The sequence below is a fragment of the Mixophyes fleayi genome, chromosome 9 (assembly GCF_038048845.1).
Source record: "Mixophyes fleayi isolate aMixFle1 chromosome 9, aMixFle1.hap1, whole genome shotgun sequence".
Classification (NCBI taxonomy): Eukaryota; Metazoa; Chordata; class Amphibia; order Anura; family Limnodynastidae; genus Mixophyes; species Mixophyes fleayi.
Window position 1 is genome coordinate 18,288,984 of NC_134410.1, and position 9,167 is coordinate 18,298,150.

Genomic DNA, 9,167 nt, shown 5'->3' on the forward strand with positions numbered 1-9,167 from the left:
TTACCTGTATCACCAATATAGTTTTCAATGTGCTTTGATTCTTAATAGGATATTTTCCAAGGTAGGGGACACTACCATCTTTTTAAATTGGTAAAAAAAACAATTACATATCCAAATGTAAAATATAAATAAACTCAATTATATAATATTCCTTCAGTCCTCCTATTAAAGGGTAAAATCAGAAAATGATATATAAAATGAAACAAAATACATCAAATAAAAGCGTCTTGTTAATTTGGTTGTTTTGGGAACCATTAACAAATTCCTTCTATTTCCTAATGTTAAAGTTCATCAAAATAGTAAACTTTGTCCATCTGTTTCATATAATCTAACTTTAAATAAGGATCCCATGATGTCTATTAAGCACATAAATTATATGTCTGTCACCACTTGATTACTGATGGCACGCTGTACTTTTGTCATCCATCAGTGACGGTAACCATGGGGATCCATCAATTCAATGCAAATACAAAGGATAGTAAAAACGATTACCACTGGTACAATGCTGGGCCACTGACAATGATTCATGGTTTAATGAGTGCCATGCAAGCATAGGATTTATTTTTATATTATGATTTTATCTGCAACCTAAAAAGTAAAATGCTGACTCTGTTTTAAGCAATCCAAAACTCTAATCCAAATAACTATTAACTGAAGGAATTTGAATTTCAATGCAAGATGTTAAAAAGTTATTGCTAGAATGTAATGCTGCCTCCACATCTCAGCCCTAAAGTAATGTTATAGATGACTGTACCGTTTAAATAGATTGTCGGGTTGCCCTCTCTGTATTATTGGGTTAATGCAGGGCACAGCTCAAACTAACTCCCGTTTATAATAAAGTGGGTGTGTCTCGCACAGCTCATATATATATGTTTGTCAGAGAAAATAAAACAGTGAAAACAAATCATCCAACATGTCCAATCTTCTGATTCTGCTGATTGCCTTTCTTCAGATTAACGGTGAGTGTCTTATGCACAATATCGGTGATTTATAAGGGACATACATGTCTACTGGGTGTCTTAGTACAGTCACAGTTTTTAAGTATAAAAATACTCATGTTTCATATATTGTAATCTCCTGATAAATAAACCTACTTGGGTGATTTGAATGCAATGAGCATATTTACACATTTTATATTATATTTGCTAAAGTTTTACCTCCCAGAGAAATAGAATCCAAGCCACATTAAATGGTACACCACAAAAATAACATAAAAAGATGTAAAGTAATATAAATGTAAGATAGTATAAATGTGGCATAATAAGGTTCTTCTGTATTGTTATTCTGCATAATAGATCATGTCATAACTAACGTATAACAATAATATATTAGCAAGAACTCTTCTTATGCTGTAAAATTGTTTATTTAGCGATATATGTAACAGAGATATATACGCAATAAATGGTTGTATGTACTTTAACACAAGTAATTATTTAGAGCTTTGTCTCAACCTGTGCCAAGGGCGAGGCTTGAATTCCATAGCAATGTAAAGCTAAAAGGTATTCATGGATTGCAGAAGAAAATCTAGGTCTCAGCTTTGGACAATATCAGTAATGATGCATTCTCAGATCTTGGCACTGTAATTGGGCTAATTCCGGGTACAGGACAATCTGATTCATTTCCAAATTAAGGAGGGTGTAGCCACAGTTTTATATCTTTGAATTTGCTTAATTAGTGATTGGAATTCATTTTAAATGTCACCCTCTGCATCCTTTTCTATTTTACTGGTTAGGTAGATATGGACAACTTATCACCCTGTTATTACAGTCTCCTTATATTCTTATTCTAAACATATTATCACAAAATAATGGTTTTGTATGTTAGACACTTATCAGAGTTTGTTAGCTTTTTAAACTATCCTTAAAATTCTTTCTTTGAGTGTAGTTTCATGTCTACTGTTTATTAAATGTAATATTTTTTCTTTTTCTATCATACAGGGTCACTTTGTGAAACACAAGGTAAAGTATATAAAAAAACAAAAATAATGAAAAACATATAACGGACAAATGAACTGAGTTTAACAAGTCACCCCAATAAGGGCTACATAAGAGTCTGACTCCGCCAGAACACAGTAATTTAGAACAGAAGCATCAGCTCTCTGCTTCCTCTTGCAGTGTTATTATGTTAAAACAGTTAAAGTTCGCTATAAGTGAGTTCCTCCCTCTACAGGTTTACTCAGTGGGGTCCTTTAATTGGCCAACCCCTCCTTCCAGGGTCGTCTTTCCCCGTGGGCACTCTGGGCAGTTGCCCGGGGGCCCCACGAGCATAAGGGCCCCATAGGCAGGGCCCAAATGAAAAAAAATCTATTCACCCATATATCAAGGCACAGCTGTACAGCATGTTTTTTAATGTATAAACACTGATTTTTGTTGCAGGTATCAATAAATATAAACTTAATTTTATTGATAATTTACATTTTTATTCTTGTGAGTGGTTGTGTAGGTAGGGGCCCAAGTGCACTGCTTTGCCCGGGGGCCCATAATATTGTTAAGATGGCCCTGCCCCCTTCCCCCACACACACAAACACAAACACGCATTCAGAAACCCCTGCTCCATTCAGGGTTAAACAGCAGGATTCAGGGCCATCTTTTCCATTGCGCACGATGGGCAGGTGCCCGGGGGTCCCACGGGCAAGGGGTCCCCATAGGCAGGGCTCTTAATTAGAATAAATAATCCTGCAAAAGAAAAAACCTGCAAAAAAACCTTCAAGGGTCACTGAGCAAGTACATCTCTCTATATCTGTATCTCTATACATCTATATATATATATATATATATATATATATATATATATATATATATATATATATATATATACAAGTTAACCCGTGGATGATACTCATGCATTCTAGTCAAATCAAGCTACTTAAGGTGTTAAAAAGGTTCTTGTTATGCATTTGGGGCTAGGCCAGGCCTCCTCAGGGGAAGAGCATTACTTCCCGACGCAAGCGCCCTTTTTTAACGTGGTTTTGTCCACATGTCACCACCTCATCATTTTTCTCCATCACCTCATCCTTCATCTTCATCGCCACATCCTTCATCAAGCTACTTAAGGTGTTGAAAAATCCCCACTGTCACCCCCGGCAACCACCAACCACTCCCAACTGTCACTTCTCCTTCAAGAAATATATAGGTCAGTGTATAACTCTGCCCAGCAGGTGGCGCTGCAGCTTGTTTTTTTTTTCCCACACACGCCACTAGGCATTTATATAGTAGATATATATAGGGGCCCCGGTGCACTGCTTTGCCCGGGGGCCCATTATGTTGTTAAGATGGCCCTGGCAGGATTGTCGACCTAGAACAATGAAAATGAAGTAGATTTTTAGGGCATGCAAAGTGTTCAGCAGGAAAAGACGGGCGTGGCAACAAAATCCTGTCCATCTTTTGTCTGATATGGAACATATATATATATGAAATAGCACATGAATAGTATATGAAAAAAAGTTATTTCAAATAACTATAATTAAATACAGTGCAGCTCCACCTGAGCAGCATTGAATGTCTATTCTAGTAATCAATATACAGTACAATACAGATAGCATTCCAGTAACAGATATACAATACAAAGAACATTCTTTTGGCTTCTGTATAATACACAAAGTGTTTTTGTGACCACAATACAAAAAAGTGCATAGAGGCCAATACAAAATGCCAACCATATTCTGGAGATGCAGACCCCCAAACCTCTGGTGATATTTCAATGAAGACATCAGATCTTTGAAGGCTATGCCTCACACCTGATTATAGAGCCTGAGAGAAGCTAAGAGTCTAAGGGGTATATTTACTAAGCTGCGGGTTTGAAAAAGTGGGGATGTTGCCTGTAGCAATCAATCAGATTCTAGCTTTCATTTATTTAGTGCTGTCTACTAAATGACAGCTAAAATCTGATTGGTTGCTATAGGCAACATCCCCTCTTTTTCAAACCCATAGCTTAGTAAATCTAGCCCTAAGTGTGTGTTAGGGAATTTAGACTTTAAGCTCCTATGGGGCAGGGACTGATGTGAATGAGTTCTCTGTACAGCGCTGCGGAACTAGTGGCGCAATATAAATAAATGGTGATGATAATGATGATGATGAGTCTGTCCCTCCTTCCGTATGATGATAGAGCCTGTAATAAGATTTAATAAGATTTGGATTAATTCTGGAGTAAACCATGTTACAATGCAAGGGGTGCACATAAGTAAAATACTTTTTTGAATTTCTTTCCATGTAGCACACAAATACTTGATAGCTTTATTTTTACACTGAAATTTAAAGTCGATCTAGGACATACCCTACCCCAACTATAAATCTGTCCCCACATTTTAAATTTACATCCCCCTCCAATGCAACATGGTTTTGCCAAGATACAAAGTTACTAATTTGTTTTTCTTTACTTTACTTAATGAATCAGGCCCTTTGTGTGTAAAATGAAATTAGGCTAAATGTAACCTTTTTGTGAAGAATCCTACTACATGGGTATAGAAACATTGCGCACCTTGATATCTCTAGTTCATTCCTCCCCTCAAAAATGGTGATTGAAGGAAAAACTGGAAAAAAAACTGTATTTCACCAATGTTAATGTCAGAATCAGACTGAATGTCTAGGCACACTAAGGGTCTGATTTAGAGACGAACTCAAGTCCTTTTGATCAGTGCAAAAAGCACTTTTGGCCAAAGATCCGTCTCAGTTTGCATTATGACTGATAGGAATCTCCCCGTTGCTCCTTTCTGCACTAGAGAGGTGGAACGCGGGCGGTAGTGGGCGAGCCTATCAATGTAAAGGCGTGTTCATGCTCTTTACATCCTTTTCTGAGTTGAAGGCAACCGTAGATAGGTCTCTAGGAGATGTATATTTTGCAGATGCTATCAGCTGGTGCAACAGACCTTAATGTCTTAAAAAATTGAGTAAAAAAAATAATTACATTTAAAAAAAGTTGTGCATCCCCTCCCAAACAGGCATAACCAACCCTTGTCCTGTTTTGGGGGGAAAAGCACAATTTTTTATTTTTTACACAAGGAACGCTGTGCATGATACACTTGCATTCTGGCCCATAAGGCAGTGCACTTTGCACAGTATTCTAAAGATCCGTGCCCCCTGGAATACTGTGCAAATTACAGGAAGCAATTTACACTTACGATTTCAGTGTACATTGCGTCTGCCTCTAAATCAGGCCCTAAATGTTCTTATCAGATCTCACTTGTTCATTTGTTGTTCAAACTATATCTGGACATTATTTGTGGTCACTATTGATGTGTTTATGAAAGTGGAAAAAACTGAATTTATTTTTCAAGTCTTATTGATGGAAAAGAGACTCATCATGAATTAGCATTGTTATCTCTTATTAAGGAGGGGGATACATGATAAATGATCACTAATGATGTACTAATGAAGGTTGGAAGACCAACTGTTAGTGCTCAGTCTGAATACTCCGGAATAAAGGTTAACTTAACTCAAAATTATAATGAATGGAAAAATGTATGCTGGGAACCACAACTTACTGGAATAGCTCCTTATCTTTGAAATAAAACTGCCTGAAATTGGCACTTGAAGACTCAGAAATGTCTCTTTTTGCCATTAGGCAGGCATGTTGTGAATATCTTAAACTCCTTATCAACATCCTTAACCATAGTCCTCTGTTTTTTTCATGGTTATAGATGTTGCTAAGTACTGTCAGATTTTCAGAACATATCTGTTAAATGGCAACAACAGACTTGTCTTCAATTGCCAATTTCAGGTAGAAGTCTTATTTCTAGTAGTAAGAATTATTTCAGTAAGTTGCAATGGCCAACATAATAACTAGCCAAAATATTTATCATATTCCAGTGGATTTACCTTTTAAAGTGGAGTTACAAATTGTCAATAGCCAAGACTGATAACCTGTCAAAGTGACACTTCCCCTTATTATGGGCAGTACGATGGCTTAGTTGTTAGCACTTCTGCCTAGCAGCACTGGGGTCATTAGTTCAATTCCCGACCATGGCCTTATCTGTGTGGAGTTTGTATGTTCTCCCCATGTTTGCGTGGTTTTCCTCCTGGTGCTCCAGTTTACTTCCACATTCCAAAAACATACTAGTAGGTTAATTGGCTGCTAATAAATTGACCCTAGTCTGTGTGTGTGCGTGTTAGGGAATTTAGACTGTAAGCTCCAGTGGAGGCAGGGACTGATGTGAGTGTACAACGCTGCGGAATTAGTAGTGCTCTATAAATAGCTGATGATGATTATTGAACATTATTTAAGTTGAAATGTTGGTAGAATAGACTCTTCATTCAAATATGGATGAAGGTTGGGAGTATTATCAATATGTTATATACATGAATCAATAAATAAGCTTTTGGAAACCAAATTTGCTGTGCATCCCTAACAAAGTAGATATACCTTTCATAAATGGTAATATACATTTATAGAAAACCTTATAATGACAAAATATAACAATTTCATATGTCTTTCCCAAAAGGTTCAAATTATGTTCCAACATGGGGAATTGTCCTTCTGGCATTGATGGGGGCAGTGCTCTTCATGATGTTAGTGGCCTTCGCTCTAATAGTAAGTTTAAATTTAGGATGACAATTCACCTTCCTATGTTTTCAAAATAATAAAAATAATCCATTTAACATTAGTTGGCATGATGTGTTGGAAAACTTCTACAATATTACACTGGGTCAAAATTCAATACATAAAGCAACATCACTATATGACAGCATATTAAAAAATATAGTGACCTTTCATTGATAGAATGGGCCATCATAAGCTCATCAAACGTGTTGATTCATAACATTTATACAATTTTCGAGTCCAGTCTTATTAGATAACGGTACACAAGTTTGATGTCTGTTCCTAATTATTTTTTCACATAGTTAGGCTGGGTACAGGCTACAGAAAATTTCTCGTGATGCCATATCAGTCACGATTTTACCAACGACTGAAAACAAAAAGTCCCTTTCAGTAAACCAATGCATGTGTACACACTATAAATGTTTTAAAAGATTTGCCCTCAGATCTGTGCTCTTTATCTGTCATAACCATCTGCTGAAAAGATCATGACTCTGTAAACCCTATGGAGATCCTGCTCGTGAGTGCGTACACACTGCAGAATTGGAAGGATATCGTTCCATCATTGAACGGGATTTTTAGTCCGGTTTAAAAAATCAAATGAACCGATACGATGAGCTTTGGAACGACCATTGGTAATCGTTTCAGTGTACACACCAAATCAATATCCGGTTGAACAGTCGATTGTCGTGTGATTGGCACGATAATTGGCTGAAAACAGTGTAGTGTGTACCCAGCCTAACTGTTTACACGTGTTAAAAATAATCATGGTCAACAGTATAATGTCTTACGCTGGGCACACACTTTAAGATCAGGACATTCAGTGATCCAATCCAATTTGACAAGAGACATTATTTCAGTTGGGCAATGACTATACACACATAACAATTGCAGTCATTGGCCAACTTCATTTTCAGTTTGTAACTATTAAAATCTGCATGGCTTTCTGTCTTTCTTGGTCACCTTCGGTAGTCAGTGGTTCCCATTACTTGTGTTATTTTGTACCAATTTGCTTTAAATTTGCCGAATTTGCAAACAACATTATCACTTGTGAAGTCATTCTTAGACACAATACAAATATAAATATTTTTAAAATACATTTCTAACCCTGTGCGAGTCCTAAAAAAGAAGGTTAATTTTGTGTTTTTCTTCATCATTATGGGTGTGTTTAAATATAGTTAGAAAGCTGTGATAGCTGGCTGCTTGCAAGTCCAGTTGTATATAATGAGTCAGGGCTTGGAGGAGTTTAGCTGACCGCTCATGGTACAGTCCTGACTCTTAGCTCAGACACATGGATTGCCAAACATGTTGAAATCTGGACTTTCAGAGCTCAGGCTGACCAATCAGATTATTTCAGGCATCACTGAGTACAGCAGTGATTCAGAAGATGACTACACACAGTTTAGTAATGGTCTTCATCCAACCACATTTACTAGCATCATTTTGGACCACACACCTAGCAACATTAATCTAAAAACCTAACTTCACCTGTAATATTGCCGCATGTATGGCAAGCTGGGTTTCTGGTAAGACACAGTTGGAAAATAGTAAGAATTGACCCAATCACGATATTCTTGTGATCACTAAATATCACTTTTATTATCTTCCAGCATCATTAAATCCAATCATTTAAACGTTCCTACATCCTTACATTATTAAGGGTTTACATTTAGTATTGAATTTTGAAATCACATGACATGCTCACACTATATAGTATCTAACGATCCTGATATCAATCTCCTACTCTTTCTTTCTCTTCTGAGTCTATATGCTTAGATGCATCCATTTCTCTGCTACCATAGTTCTGTGACCTGGATGTGGGTATTCTTTGATTTAATCTAATGTTATGATCCGTTTTTCTTCCAGCTTGCCTTCCGTCGTAGACAATGAGTAAAGGAGGATGAGAAACTCTTAAAAAATATATTTAACATTATGTGATCTTGAAGCAATACATTTCTTCTGGACTTTCAACACAAGAAAATAAAATTTCGGAATCAATGAAGAATATTTCACATTTTTCTATTCAGGGCTTCATCAAAAACATTCTATTATTGTTATTATTATTATTGATATTATTATTATTATTATTATTATTATGTAAATTTCTATCTGATACTTCACAGATAATTATTTCTAATTTACTGTGCACCAGACACCCTAACCTGAATGGAATACAAGTCAAATACTCCCCTCTTTCCGTTTGATTTTCAATATGAAATGTCTTCAGATAATTTATTGACATGACTGTATTTATTAAGCTTTTCTTCCGATGCATATATAAATAACATCATTATTGTTCAGGTGTCGCAATTTCTCAGTGCCGTCAGCATACAATACATGAATACAATTAAGCGCACTAACTATACAAAATAAAATATAAATAACAAATACATGAATACAAATAAGCATGATTATAAAAGTATGGATACAATTAATCATAACAGCAGACATGTGGTCCAAACAGAAGTATTAGTCAAGCCCAGCAATTCACTGCATATAAGTTGGTAATCAGTATATTACTACACAAAAATGCAACATATAGCATAACAGGGACCAACGAGATAAACAAAGTGTAGAGAAGACCCTGCTTGTGACGCAAAATAGTGTTAATGATAAAAAAAACTCTTTTGGCCATC

General features: G+C 36.2%; 1 long non-coding RNA gene across 1 annotated transcript; it reads left to right on the forward strand.

Annotated features, from left to right (window-relative positions):
• Positions 1 to 880: 880 nt before the first annotated feature.
• On the forward strand, positions 881 to 8,829 carry LOC142102108 (uncharacterized). Its single transcript, XR_012679207.1, has 4 exons — positions 881 to 959; positions 1,938 to 1,958; positions 6,437 to 6,525; positions 8,398 to 8,829. It is a non-coding gene; the product is annotated as an uncharacterized LOC142102108 (long non-coding RNA).
• The last annotated feature ends 338 nt before the right edge of the window (positions 8,830 to 9,167 follow it).